The sequence below is a fragment of the Hylaeus anthracinus genome, unplaced genomic scaffold (genome assembly GCF_026225885.1).
Source record: "Hylaeus anthracinus isolate JK02 unplaced genomic scaffold, UHH_iyHylAnth1.0_haploid 12001, whole genome shotgun sequence".
Taxonomy (NCBI): domain Eukaryota; kingdom Metazoa; phylum Arthropoda; class Insecta; order Hymenoptera; family Colletidae; genus Hylaeus; species Hylaeus anthracinus.
The window spans coordinates 6,796,236-6,811,390 of NW_026534348.1; the positions used below are offsets into that span (position 1 = coordinate 6,796,236).

Sequence of the window (15,155 nt, forward strand, 5' to 3'; positions counted from 1 at the left end):
ACAGTAACAGTAACAGTATCATCGTAACACTAACATCGTAACAGTAACAGTAACATCGTTACAGTAACATCGTAACAGTGACATCGTAACAGTAACAGTAACAGTATCATCGTAACACTAACATCGTAACAGTAACAGTAACATCGTAACAGTAACAGTAACAGTATCATCGTAACACCGTAACATCGTCACAGTAACATCGTCACAGTAACAGTAACAGTAACATCGAAACAGTAAGATCGTAACAGTAACAGTAACAGTATCATCGTAACACCGTAACATCGTAACATCGTAACACCGTAACACCGTAACCGTACCGTAACCGCAACCAGTACCAGTACCAGTAACCGTAACCGTAACTGTATCCAGTACCAGTATCAGTACCCTTAACCGTAACCGTACCGTAACCATACTGTAACCGTACCGTAACCGTACCGTAGTCGCACCGTAACCGTACCGTAATGAACGTTTTCCGTAAGACTTACAGTTCTGTGTTGATAGATATCGAAATTACAAATCCTGATACCATTATCACATGTTCCCGGCCAGTTATCTGTCTGGAAGTGGCAGCATTCGATTCATTTCAACGAAAGTACTTCATGCATATTTTATACTAATTGTACGTACACGTATACTTTTTAATTCGCGTCATGTACACTTCACACGTCGATTTAACTTTGTGTAAATAAATTGAAATTTCGTTTTAGATAAACCGTATTTATTACTTTACTTAAACTTATACGGAACAGGATTATGTAATGCAGTTAATCTATTCACTGCCAACTACGAGATGTCTCGTTGTTCTCAAGGTATAAGTTTATAGCCTTTTGAGTCATGAATTATTGCAAAAGAAGATCGTAAGTTTTCTTTTTAACACAATATCACTTTTTATTATCAATATAATAACCTAAATTACAAGCTAACACTCTGGAAAAGATACTTTTTTAATAATTTAAAATGAAACCTCTCGATAGAAGACCTTACCTATTTCATTCAGAATTTTCCACTTGGTTTTCATTGTTAAGGTAGGAGATCCACCCATTTTCCGTTGACATACCACACAATAAAACGCGTTTAAAATAAAAACAAGCATGGATGATGGATCTGCATCGATCATACTTTAGAGGACAATTACTTTAGCGCAATACCCGTAAACGTATGTATGTGAATCTCCAAATCATGATTGGGTTATCTCTATAACTGCTTTGAATTCAGCCATCAGCGTACAAGCACCGCGATGTCAGCTCACAATGCAATCGAGCTGAATGCGATTTAGGGATGGACGAATATTACGTGTACGTGACAGATAAAGAGTTACGAGGATTCATAAAATAAGCTGTTTTTTATACAATTATGTCCCATGAGTTTAGTATTGTAGTGGTAAATATACAATTATAGACTGCAGTTATGGGAAAGTGATTTTACAATAGATAGCTCCTGATCAATTTGTGTGGGACTTTGTATTGCTTCAGTTTTAGATAAGGGGATTATGGTGTTAAATTGCTCAAGAATAGCTTTAGATCCTAACTTTTCCTTTTACACGATATTCATATGTATTTTAATGGCTAGAAAAATATCATTTAGTTATTAATTAACATTATACCGCGATCATAACGTGATTATTTCTTCATTTCGTAATTTAGGAAATATCCCGTCTTATCTCATAACTTATAAGAAATCCTATCCTGCCTTAACTCATATTATAATTTAGACAAAAATTTCATAATCTGGAATGCTTTAGTTCCGACTACTTGTACAGTTCCGACTACTTCTGTAGTTTGTACTTGACTCTCCTTCGATTTTCTTTCTTTTTCTAAATCATATCGGTGATTTTTCCATATTCATACTGATTACACTCCAAAAGGTCCATGCAGCCCCAGGATGGAAGGGTAGTATTAATAATAAACTAACTTAACTTTACTGTGTCTTATACTGAACTGAAGATTTTCTCAAGCGAATATCATCTACGTTCCTACGAGCGTTCCTACGTTCCTATCTAAAGAAATTCTCTTTGAAACAACCGAAGCTAGGGACACTTCAGGCTACAAACCAGAACGCTGAATACGTTTTCTGCTCCCCTTAGAAGTGACCAAAGCTTGAGAAACTTTAGGTAGCAAACCAGCACACTGAACACTTTTTCATATTTAATTTTGGAAGCTTTATAAATTGTTTATTGACAATGCACTTCTGAAAAGGAGTTATAGGCGTCGTTCGCAATAATCAAGATGGAGATTTTTACTGACGCGAAATATTGGTAGTATGGAGTCATTCCACGCGAAATTAGTTACATTTTGGAGTAACATATCGAATTTTTACGAAATTTGAATATGTTATAGTCTTTACTGATATTTGAATGTACCTTGAAGGATTTTTTAAAATGTTCAATATTGTGGGTTTTGTAATCGTTTAAAATGTTGCGTTATTCTTTTCACGAAGTTATAACTACAGTGGAAACTTAAAAGTCTGATATAAAAATGATTTTAATTTCAACCAAAATTTTGTCAATCATATTTTTTTTTTAAATTACATAGCCCCATTTATTCTCTTTATAGATAAACTTTCTGTAAAATGAGTTGTATGAAAATTAATTTAAATGAACTCTAATCGCTAATTCGGTCACCTGGTACTATTATCATACAGTTAAATTAATTTTGATTCAGACAATTTAAATCTCTCCATCTTTATGAAAGTTCCTTCAAAATGAGGATGGATGGAACTATATTCTCATCCTGAGAATCCGTAGACGAGGCACCTCAGTGCATCAAATGATTGTAAACGGAACCCAAGTAAGCTTTCTTGCATGAAGAACTGTTCGTAGTCTGACTTTAATCATGCCAGAATTTTTTTTCATTTTCATTTCTCTCGACTGGAAGAACTATGTTCCTGAAACGATAGATTCTTCTATGCGAAATCCAGAAGCGCTATAGTATAGTTACACCCATGACCCGATTTTCGACAATTTTGTATCGATTTATACGACCTCGGGATAATAGAACCGAAATTCGAATATTGCCAAAATTGTGGTATCGGCCTTTCCAAAAGATATAATAATAAATTCGAATAAAACTATTACGACAACTTGTACGTTCTCGCGAGTATATTAAAAGCATTAAATAGTATTTGTAAAAATTAAAAAGGATAATTTGTCGATTATGCTATTTTTCAATTTTCTGTACATCCTAACTCTCTGTTTATAAAGATTATAATTCTTGATCAACTCTGAAAAATGAAACTACGAATATAACAAAGTTACTTCGTGACAGTTTGTTATGAACTTCGTAATAAAATACAGTAGTCAATGAAGATATATTTATTGATGAAAAAGTATTTACGTTTCATCGATATTATGATTAACAACATTTACGCATTCGCAAGAAAACTAATTTTAGAAACCTGCTAGGGACACTCACGGAACTTTCATACTTCGAGGATGACGTTCTCGCAGTTTTATATCAATCGATATTGGCAAACAGAAAGATACTTCAAGTCTACCAGGCTTTACTTACACATTGGAACTTTTCTACTCATAAATATCCGTATTGTACAGTATCGAGATAAGAAGGCATAGAAATGTTGAGCCTCGTGAATAAAAGCGCAATTCATTTCCACAAACTTGAAACTTTCTTATAATTTTACAAGCTGTCCCACATTAAAGTATAAGTAAATATGAGAAACACTGTTGTCTCAGTCACCACTCGCTATTTAATTATTCTCACTGTACTTAAGCTTTAAACATTCTTCGATGATTTATTCCAAACACGGGGTACAATAGGTAATTCCCAGTTTTCCATCATTCATTTATTATTTGAAGTTCAGTTCAAGGATAAAATATTAAAAATTTCATTCTAAAGTTAAGTAAACACAAAAAGATTCGTGATAAATTAGAAACTTGACATTAAAACCCAGCTTATAAGCATAAATTTGTTCATTTAAATGTTATAACTACAAAGATATTCGATTAATTCAAATTTCACACACACACACTGTACCTTTCATACATACTTGAGTGTCCACCATGACTACATTGACTATATCGACTACAAATTGTAGTCTTTCATAGATAACTCCATTGAGTTTGGGCCAAAATCTTTATCGCGAGTCAGACTCGTCAAAGTACAGCAAGGGATTCACACCCCTACTACAAAAATTTTCATCAATTTACCTTAGAAAATTTGTTAAAATTTTAAAATAGTTTTGTTATTATTTTTGTATCATTCTACAATCATAATTAGTTTTGATTCCGTAATAAATTAGGGCATCGGTAGGTATTCAGTCCTAGTTGTAAGCATTTAACTAAAAACTGCTCCAATAATTTCATCCATCATTGTACGTGTCAGTGTTTTTGGAGGGGTTACGTTTAATCTGACAATAGCTGTATCACGTGACGTCAATTAATCATCGAGCTACACTCGTTTGAGCGAACGTCTAGTGTTCTCGGCGAATTTATGCAAAATGAAAAATGAAGGAGTTTGAAGAGCAACGTGTCTGCATGAAATTCTGTTTCAAGTTGGAGTTTTCCGAAGAATCTCTAAATGTCGTAACTGGCTGCACACGTCGACTGTCACGTTACACATATGACTGGGTAGTCTATTTGAAAAATTACTTTTTCGAAAGTTCGAAGGGAACATTTGAATGTCCAGTGAGAATAGTAATCATTTGTGAGAGTAATTCATACACAATTCATACACAAATTAATAGCGAAAGAATGATAAAAAAATATTTAGAAATATAATAGCTACAGTCATGAATCTTCTGTTTCCATTTAGATCTCGTACACAGATTTGCAACTGACAAATGATTTATCACTAGGTTTCTTAAACATTTGAAACCAGCCGAGTGTGTACTATCAGCCTCAATCATCCGATCGATGAACTAGTTAATGCAATCTTTATGCAATCTCAAAATTAAACCATGTAAGCGAATTTTAAACATTTTCTCCCTTTCAACAGCTCCATGCAATTTTTCTGGCTGCAGCTGCTGATAATCGCCGTAACGAACTCAGGCTAATTGTCCTCTATCGCTTCCGTTGCACTTTTATGGTAATCTATAGTAGGTGATTAAATCGTTGCATTATCAACCAGTGGGTGTTGAAGTAAACACGGCCCGTTCGTGTTGACTGAACAACGCAGCTCGCTACTCCGAGGCATAATTTCCGTTAATGCATTATTTGGGTTAGATCACGTACAACGCGCAGCCACCCGCGTTAGAAATGTGTATAACAACAAGCGCGGCACCGGCAACTATCAGCACTTTCGTGTAATTAAATTTGTTTCATAATTTTTCTGCGTTGAAAGCAAAAAACAGTTCTCCTTGCTCAACGAACGTTTAAATGCGAGTACATACGTAAATTATAACGATAGTTTTACGTGCTGTGCAATTATCGTTATGCTTTTCGAAAACCATATTATAGTTGGAACATTTGTTGCATCAGAGGACCAGACAGTGACAATAAGATAAAGCCTAATTGGAGATCTTCTCCCGCAGTCGTTTATTCATTCCGACAGATTAGGGGAAATTCAAAATGAAAATAATGTTCGTTTGTTGTATTATTGGAACAGAGGTGGTAAATGAAACTAATTGATTTCCTTTCTCACTGAAGGAGTAATGAAAAAAGAACGTTAAATGGTAATGAACTTGAATGCAATTAAAATCAACACAAGCCTCAAGGAAAGCTTTCTTCCTGTTTCTCGTTTCTTCGTGCCATCGAGGCGGAAGTTGATAGCATTCGAGATTAATCGTTGAGCGATAGAGTCGACAGTAGGTGGTACATGCACGAATCACAATAATCAGTTGCTTTATGCCATGGAAAACCAGTGTTTACACTTTCAATTTGTTTGCATTCATCTAGCGAGGCTTCTACATGAATTTCCTTACATCACACGTAATCTTACTTATGACGATCCTAAAGGTAAGACGTTTTTCTTTTAACCCATTCACTGCCAGGCAAACACCATTTTGCCTTCGGCGCCAAGATTTAATACAGATGAGTGATCTAGACTATTATTTTGGCAATAAAAAGTGATATTAAATTTGTTGTTTTAAAAAGAAAATTTGCGATCTTCTTTTGCAATAATTCGTGACTCGAGAGATTTATCCCTTGCGCAATTGTAATGAATTTGAACTACGAGACATCTCGTAGCTCTGTGCATACATCTCAATATTTTTAAAAATTTCACTTACACAACTGAGGTTTTCACGTTCATTCTGATCGCCAATATTACAATTGTGCATATTTCCATGATTTTAATTTCAATGTTCTATTGCCGAAATGTATCATTTCAATACGCGCTACATAGTCGAATAGCCTCCTTCGTAAATACATTTACGAGTTTATATTATCAATACATTTATTGTTCATAAGTACATGTTAAATTGCACTTTGTACAAAATTAAAATAACGATTTTCATACAATGACTCGTCGAATCAACTATTACCTTCTTTATTCTAAAATCAATGATACCCTGCCTATGAAAATACCTGTTTTAGTATAAACTGACTGTATAAAACGGAAGATATAACAACCGTTTCTCGCTATTAGAAAACAACTGTCAAATTTCGAACGGTTTCAAACACTCGATGCAATTCCATCGGCATCTGAGGATAAGAAAGTTAAATTCACTTCAGTTCCCCGTGTTTTTACACATAAATTTTCCTCTTTAGATTGATAAATTACGCAACAGGCCGCGTCCAACATCGACAACGAAGATACATCATCCGCGCCTCAGACAATTAGAGAAAGCGTTCGTTACCACTGCTGAACGCAGCGAAAAAATACTGTTGCGAACAGAATATCGATCGATTAAATCCTGATCGATCATCGACTATTTTGCGCGACACCTTCGCCGCGATTTCGACGAGAGCGAGCGTGGGAGAACCTGGTAATCCATTGTTTTGTTTGTTTTTTTTTTTTTTTTTTTTTTTTTTTGAGGAGATAACATATTGCGGCGACGCGCATATAGACGCTCGCGTGGATTCACGAGCGGATAGATAGGAGGTAGGGCATCCATAGCTACCTGTGTGTCGACATCGCGGGCACACGACCCACCGATATGCAGGAATACCAGACGATTTATCAGTTAGGTATGGCCACAGTACGAAGTGTATTTCACTGGTATTTCCTTGGCATCTCATATGCATTCGAAGGGGAATCCCGTGATTTTACTTGCACGTGTTAATCGGCGTATCATATAAATGCATGCCGTGTTAGCGTGTTCGATTAAGTCGGCGATAACTATGCCTTCAACCCCTACACAGTGGCGCTATCGATAGTTTAAGCGGCCACTGTAACGGCACTTTTAAGAGAGATATTATTGAAAAGGGGGGAGGGGGTATAATGAAACATTAAAATACTAATTGTATTGAACAAAAGTTTGGATTTCATTTCTAAATGTCACGAGGAAGCTGTGGTTTTTTCTTTACGAGGAGCTGGTCGAGACTGACTGATAAACGTTATACAGTGGGTGTAGAAAGTATTCGTACACCGATCAATTGACAAAAAAAATCTGTGTAAAATTGTAATTTACTACCTTACTTTTTATAAACAATGACATTCTCTACATAGTCTCGGAAGTCTCTAGAATAGATAGATTACAAAAAAAAAAAAAAAAAAAAAATAGCTACTTATGTAAGTTGCGAAATTAACAAGAAAAAAAAACAATTAATCGATAGAAATGTTGAAGCAATAAGTATTCGCACAACTGTTTAAAAGTACTTTACTGGAAATTTGATGTTTTCTAATTCGCACGGAGCAATGAACTAATGTGTTCACGTTACAAACTCTACTGTAAATTGTTCATCATAAGAATCGTACAAATACATATTGCTTCTATACTTTTACCCACTTTTCGCATCTTTTTGTTCATTTCGCAAATTATTTGGAGTATATCTATCTTAGAGACTTCCGTGAATATGCAAAATATCATTGGTTATAAAAAAAGACGTTAAGAAACTACAATTTCACAGAAAAGTTTTTCGGGAAATTGATCGGTGTACGAATACATTATACACCCACTGTAAGTAAAAGGCAGAAAGAATTTTTACATATTTCTCAAGATGTAACCGTCAGTATAGAAGCTTGGACGTTGATGATTATTTGTCCTGCGACAAGACAATGATCCAAAGATTACATTAACAATATGCTGCAGAAAAATAAACTTTCAACTCAACAACGTATCTCTTCCATCGCACAAACGTTATCTATACTTTTAAACCAGTTCTGAGATTCGAGTAGTGCTTCTTTGAGAATTCGATCTCGGAAGTATTTTATTGTGAACTCTTTGATGATCGATGCGATAGTTGAATCCGTAACAGCACCTGATATTTGCTCGTTTCAGCGACGTGAAACAGAAAACAGGTGGGTGCGAGGCAAGCGTATATCATTTCGTTCCTGATCGATTCTGTCCTTAGTTTACACGTTCATGAATAAGAATTGATCTTCGAAACATGCCGGAGCATTTTCGCGGATCGAGACAATGATTTTCCTTTTATTTGTGAAAAGTGTTCTCGTGGACTCTCGTTCGACAATATTGGTCGTATCTCTTTGTACATAATTTGATGGTGGTATTAAAGTGTTTAGTCAGGTTCTTACAATTAATTTAATCTGTCAGAGCTTCCATAAAGAATATTAACCATCAGTAAATAAATACATTATACAAAAGACCTACGCTCGTGAACAGAAGGATTATTAATTGTATCAATAAACTCGTTCAGTGTCATAGGAAAGAAAACAAGCATTTAACCCTTTAACTGCGAAGGGCGTGTACTTCTACAGTGTTATATTATAAGCTTGGTGGCTATCAGGAACTAATTTAAAATTCAAAATATTTACCTTGATTTCAAATTATGTTATTAAAATTGAAATTTTATTCGCAGTGATACGTGCGCCATCTGTCGATGGCAGTATTTACAATGTACAAAAAAGAAAAGGTTCCTGCCCATATTTATATGATATTTTCGTTGAAATTCAAGTATTCAATACCAACATATGAACACTCTATTGGATACATAAATTTCTCGAAGTTCTAACGATGAGTAGCTTCGGGGTAGCTGTAGAAATTTCCATATCCAATATCGATAGTGGACGGGCAACCAATAAATAATATAAAGTTACCAACACGGTGTAAACTACATATATGAGATCGAAAACTTGTTTGAACATTTCCAAATGTTATTTGTACATCAGATACTCACCAACTCGTTTTTCAAATATTGCTACGTACAAATAAACAGTCTAAATGTAATAATAATCATTAAAATACATTATACCTGAACAACTTATGGGAACATTTCAAAAGCGATTAACGAATATTCAACTTTGTCTGGATTGATTCACATTATTATTAGCAGAAAGCATAATTTTTATTTATAATATATTAAAATTCCTTCTGAACATATTAATTTTCTAATTTATTAAAATTAATGAAAATTCAAATAATATATTTTCAACCATGGTTTTTACTTGTAATTACTCATTACTTGGTTAATGTAAATTCAGTGGTATATAAGTTAATATTAAACCAGTGAAAAGAGTTAATTTTACTGACACGTAGAAATATGTAGAATCATTTTTCTCTCTCATGACGAGGGTGCAATGGAAACGCTTTAATTCTTTGTAATCATCAGCGTGATGTGTGAAATTCAAATTTACAATTCCAGCTCACAGTTGCCACGTAAAATTAGCATACAAGGTAATACGAAATCAATATAATTCTAAATTCAATTCAACGGTGAAACGTTATACGCAGCGTAGTTAAAACATCAAATGGCAATACTACAATCGGGATTTCCATATTTACTTCATTCCCATGTGTATTTCTACGACAATCGCATTATAACCAATTTCACAGATTAAATTTTTCTCGGATTAGCGTAACACGTAGAGGTAACAGGTGGTGATTAGTTTAGAATCCCTTAGTCTATTTATGTATTTTTCAGAATGTATAAGTTTTTAATAGTTTTCTATAATTTTGCTACAATTGTATAGAAAATATATTAATTTAAATATCCACATTAACAATGTCAACAATTGAACAACAATCGAATATACTGTAGATTGTGATTCAAAATATTTAAAAAATACCATTGTCTTACTTCACTAAAATTAAATTTGCATCATCAAAATTATCGTTACCTCTTTTCTAGTTTATTCTATTTGAGTTTTATTATTCGAACTCATAATAAAACAATTGAAAATATATATAGTACAAATAACACACATGAATGAATTGAATTATGTGCGCTTGCGTATGAGATTATAAACGTCTGATGTCTCGCCGAGCTAATCCTGTACAATCCATATTATATGAAGTTTATCCGGCTGATTATTAGGTGGATTTAGTTCATTGAAGTGCCATAATTATATTTCGATCCCGCGGCGACTGAACCAGATTGGCGGATGGTTCGCTATATAGGTACATCCACATATGTAGTATCCGACAAAGTTGAGTTCTATCTAATATTGTGCGACGAGACTATTATTGAATTTAAACGTACACGATTCGTGCAACTGAGAATCGGATGTTTCATGTATTTCCTTCAAAACGAAGAAGCTATATAATGGATACCATATGCGTGTGGTATGTACTCGAAAGCCGATTTCGAAGCAATAAGACGGGATTTTCTTAGACAATGGATTGCGAGTGAAATAGAAAATCGTTACTTTGCTAACTTGCGTGTGAAATTTGTAAAAGTTTCATTGATTTTTATTAACGTACTGCAGATGTTTGTTCGTTCATGTAATTCCTTATCGGTATTGCTATCAAAACGATTACCATACAACTGAATAATTTGTGAAAAATAAAATGAAAATTGATTCCAATAGAGAACAAACACAAAATGTGATGAAATAATAGAAATTTCTTATTAATTTGCTTTACTCCAGCTAGTTGCTTTATTTGCTCCATTATTTTAGATATAATACCTACTATTTTATTGAAATGCTGGATTTTTAAAATTTTATTACCTCGCATTAACTTTCTTTCGTCCGCCACTGCGCATATGAATTAATTTCCTTCTTCAGAAATATTACTGTGTATAGGAACGTTCTTCCAAGGTAGCCTTGCGGGACGGGAGTACGTCGTACATACTTACAGGCTTAAACAGTGTTTAAGTAGGTCTTACGTAGTTAATCTTGCACGTGGGTGTACTATTCTCGTTCGCCGATGCAGAAGAGACCAGCTAATATTATTCAAGGGCTCCTTTTAACACCTGGAGCTCATTCGAATCCCAATTGGGGACACTGTAGGTCATTCCTTGTCAAATCGAACACTTTTAGCTGAAATTTAAATATATTCTAGTCTCTATCAATTTGTATACGTACATGAGACAATTTTTCACAAAAACTTTGAAAATTGATTATAGTACATCTGTTTCAAGAACAGTACTAAATTACTTTTAATTCGTTATCTAACAATCGGATAAGAACAATCTGTTTGGTGCTTATACCGCTACCTGAGGCTGATAAAATAAGAATTACTCCAGTTGGAAAAGAATTTGTTTAAATATTTTTTGTTTGCAATTGTTTTGAAGAAATTTTAATTATTAGTTTGCAATCATTTAAAATGTAGCTCTATATCTTTTTTCTAAATACCAGTTTTACCAAATGATGATACTTCAAAAGTTACCATATGGGAATTAAATCTTTGATAATTGATCGGTAAAGAGAACGAATAGGATTATATTATCCACTTATCCGATTTCTACAGTTTCTTTCAGTTATCGAAGGTGATTATTTCCTTTACAGACTTATATCACGGGGAAAAGAACGTTATATACCCACGAGTATAGAGAATTTGTTTTTTATTTCCTAATTACATTTATGTTACCTTCGAAAGCAATAAAAACCTGAAAGCTTTTTCATTAAAAAGAAGCGTTATGCACAATTTCACACATTTTTATCTATGAAAGCAACTTTTCTCGACTCTAACAATACGCTCGAGTAAGGCTTGCTACACTCAAGAGCCTATATTATTTTCAAAGATCCTAGAATAACACTCATTTCGTGTACAATTAAGCTTACTTCTGTTAGTTTATTAACTGAACCACTGACAGTCTCACTATCGTGTACCTACTATTTTAATTTATAAATTCACAATAAAGACTCTTCGCCGCTTAAAAATGTGTACCGTGTCTAAATAAGGTTTTGTTGTTTATTGAATTAAGTTCTTGTATAAACCAAAATAATTCATAATTGCACGTGATTAACTTATAAAACGCTACACACTTTCTCAACTGATAGGATAATGCAATAAAATACGTCCGCGAGCGTAGCCATAGTAAATTGAATAAAATGACGAAAAATCTAATGTACAGAGTGAGACATTTAAAACAGGCCACCCGAATAATTCGTTTATTTTTAGTGATAGAAAAAAAAAAAACGTGTCGAACAAGAGTGGTTTGATTTCAAGGGGCACGTAACGCGGTGCCAATCATTTTTTTATCGGTGGAAGCATAGAAGAGATACAAAGGTCGACTCTGTTTTTTAAATGCAATCATACAACTTTTATACATATTCTGATAGAACCTTTCAAGATAAATAGAATGACTGTAATAGAAAATAAATTGCTTCGAGGTATTTTTCAAATGTATCATTAAATTTATTAAAAAGTTAGCGGCACCACGATACGTGCCCCTCGAAATCAAACAACTCTTGTTCGACACATTTTTTTTTTACTCTCTTAAAAACCGTTCATTTACTCAGCATGCAAGAAAATTGTAGTTGTGAACAGTTCATACACAACATTTTTATTTCTCTAGGATATTTTGTCGAGCTTATAAAAAGATTGGAGACCGCTTGCTTCGGTTCATTGAAGTCTTTGACGTGTTTGATCAACAAAGTCAAACCAAATTTCCTCGCACGTCAAGTCTCAGCTGCCGTCGACACGGATTCCTTTGATACATCTACAAGCAAACACTACGTGTGTATCGCTCAAGTGGAGTTTTTCTCAGCTTTCATTATTATTTTCTTGCAAAACATATATTAGCAGCCTGTGACTAAATTTTTACATAATTGAATTAGTGGACGACAACATTTTATTTATAACGTGCTAACAAATAAAGAGTGATTATAATAATAATAATAATGAATATACTGTTCTAATTTGGAAAATAATTGAAAGTGTCCACTACGCCACGTTGACAGGCATATTTTATAATTAAATGAAGCTGAAGCCCTGAAGCTTCTTTTCGGAAACCCTTTACTTCATACTCTTACCATGTAATGCTGACTCATATAGTTTTCTTTAAATCTCTGTATATACACCATATTTTGGTTTGCTTTCTCGTGCAATTTCAATAAGAAAACTTCAAGAAAACATGCATTTTTCAAAAATTTACCCTACCATAAATGTACTCTACATAATCAGTAATAGCTAGACTTACGATGTCCCTTCATAGAGGACATTCGAATGCAAAGGATTAATGTGTGATTATGTATGGCAACCTATTAATTAAAGTTCAGAAATTAGCACCCTTGTATGTGACAGAACATCAACACGCGATAAAATCACCTCGAATCTCTAAACTTGATTCTACGTGCGAAAGTTGATTTCATCTGTCGAATCGATTCTAAGTGCAAACTAAGTGGTCTGTTAAGACCGAACCACATTGTTTGAATTCTACCAACGAATCCGTATCCTACCGGTTCAACTCTACCATGTGAAGCAATGCATGAAGTTTGTCAGTTACTCTGTTATTAACTCGAATTGGATCACACACGACGGTACACATCGCACGCATGACTGTTCTTGTAATTTTTTAGAAAATATCAATGGTAAAACGAAAGTAAAAATGTCAATAACTGATGAATTCAATCATCGTGGCTAACGGTTACAATTTTCAGAAATTAATCTGAATAATTGAGAATATTTTATTTGCAATGCACAAAAATTCAATTTGATTTTACGTATCTATGATATTTATTGCATTCCATTAAATACAAATAAAAGGTAATAACAGATTTAAAATCAGATGTTCCTATAGTTGAATCAGGTAAGACTTAATGACCTAATACAGCGATCCATACTTTTTATTTAAATATTTTTAAATATTTAATCCATTAAATACAAATAAGAGGTAATAACAGATATAAAATCAGATGTTCCCATAGTTAAATCAGGCAAGGCTTCATGACCTAACACAGTGATACATATTTTTTTATTTAAATACTATTAAATATTTTTTCCATTAAATACAAATAAAAGGTAATAACAGATCTGAAATCAGATTCCCATAGTTCCCATAGTTAAATCAGGTAAGTCTTAATGACCTAACACAGTGATAAATGTTTTTTTTTCTGTCAAAAAGTATCGAGTAAATACAACAGAAAATCAATTCACGCAAAATACATAGAAACCTTTCTGCGATTCGGAAGCCTCTTCACGTCAACCACTTTGCAGTTGGCGACTCTCCTAATTGAAAACCTGATCCTTCCTTATCGAGAATAGGGGTTAACAAATCCATTCAAAATGCACGCATTCGTCACGGACACGCGTTCGTGACACAATGTAGCCATTGTGCATGATTTACCGTGCGCCGAGTTTAGTTTTGCCGTTTCATTTTATTGCGTTCCGCTGAAATTCTTGCGAATTGTGCACTTCCTGTAAGCACCTACTCCATCGTAGAGAAATAATGTAGGCTGCAGATGTTCGTCCGCTATTGTTTTTGTACGATCGTGGCAACCAGCGAAAGTACAAAGCTCCACACACAGAGGTAAAGAGTTGTACATGCTGTGAGGTGTCTCAGAAAGTTTGCTATAAAAATACAAACGGTTCCCACCCTAATTTCTTTTCGCTTATTTTCTGTCTTCTTCGCTGCAATTGGAATTTGAATTATTCGCACAGCAAAAAAACACATTGTTACACGACAATTTCCTGGAATCATTTCGTAGCAAGTCGATCATATTATATTTATCCGACAAATATCGGCTGAGATTGCTGAGTTTGTTCTAACACGGGGGACCCACTTCAACGTTGGATTGGGAACACGAAAACAACGAAAAATGTTCATACAAACACATCTCTCATTTGACCTGCTTTCCGAGTTATGCAATGTGGCGTAATGCGCAATTGCTCACTCTCGCAGGAAGTGCTCGAAATTGCCACTTTTGGCTCGTATACAAGCTTACGAACATCGTATCGCAACGTTTCACGATCACTCA

General features: G+C 34.1%; 1 protein-coding gene across 7 annotated transcripts in view; it reads left to right on the forward strand.

Moving 5' to 3' along the window:
- LOC128891146 (octopamine receptor 1-like) overlaps positions 1–15,155 on the forward strand; it is a 117,799-nt gene that overhangs the window by 67,134 nt on the left and 35,510 nt on the right. Inside the window, exon 1 of one of the 7 annotated variants that reach the window (XM_054150399.1) lies at positions 5,888–5,908. The exons of 5 other annotated variants lie outside the window; for them this stretch is intronic. The gene's annotated coding sequence lies outside the window, so the exon portion shown is untranslated. Of the gene's footprint in view, positions 1–5,887; positions 5,909–6,878; positions 7,082–15,155 lie in introns of those variants that run through there. One more of the 7 variants, XM_054150400.1, reaches the window with a different exon arrangement.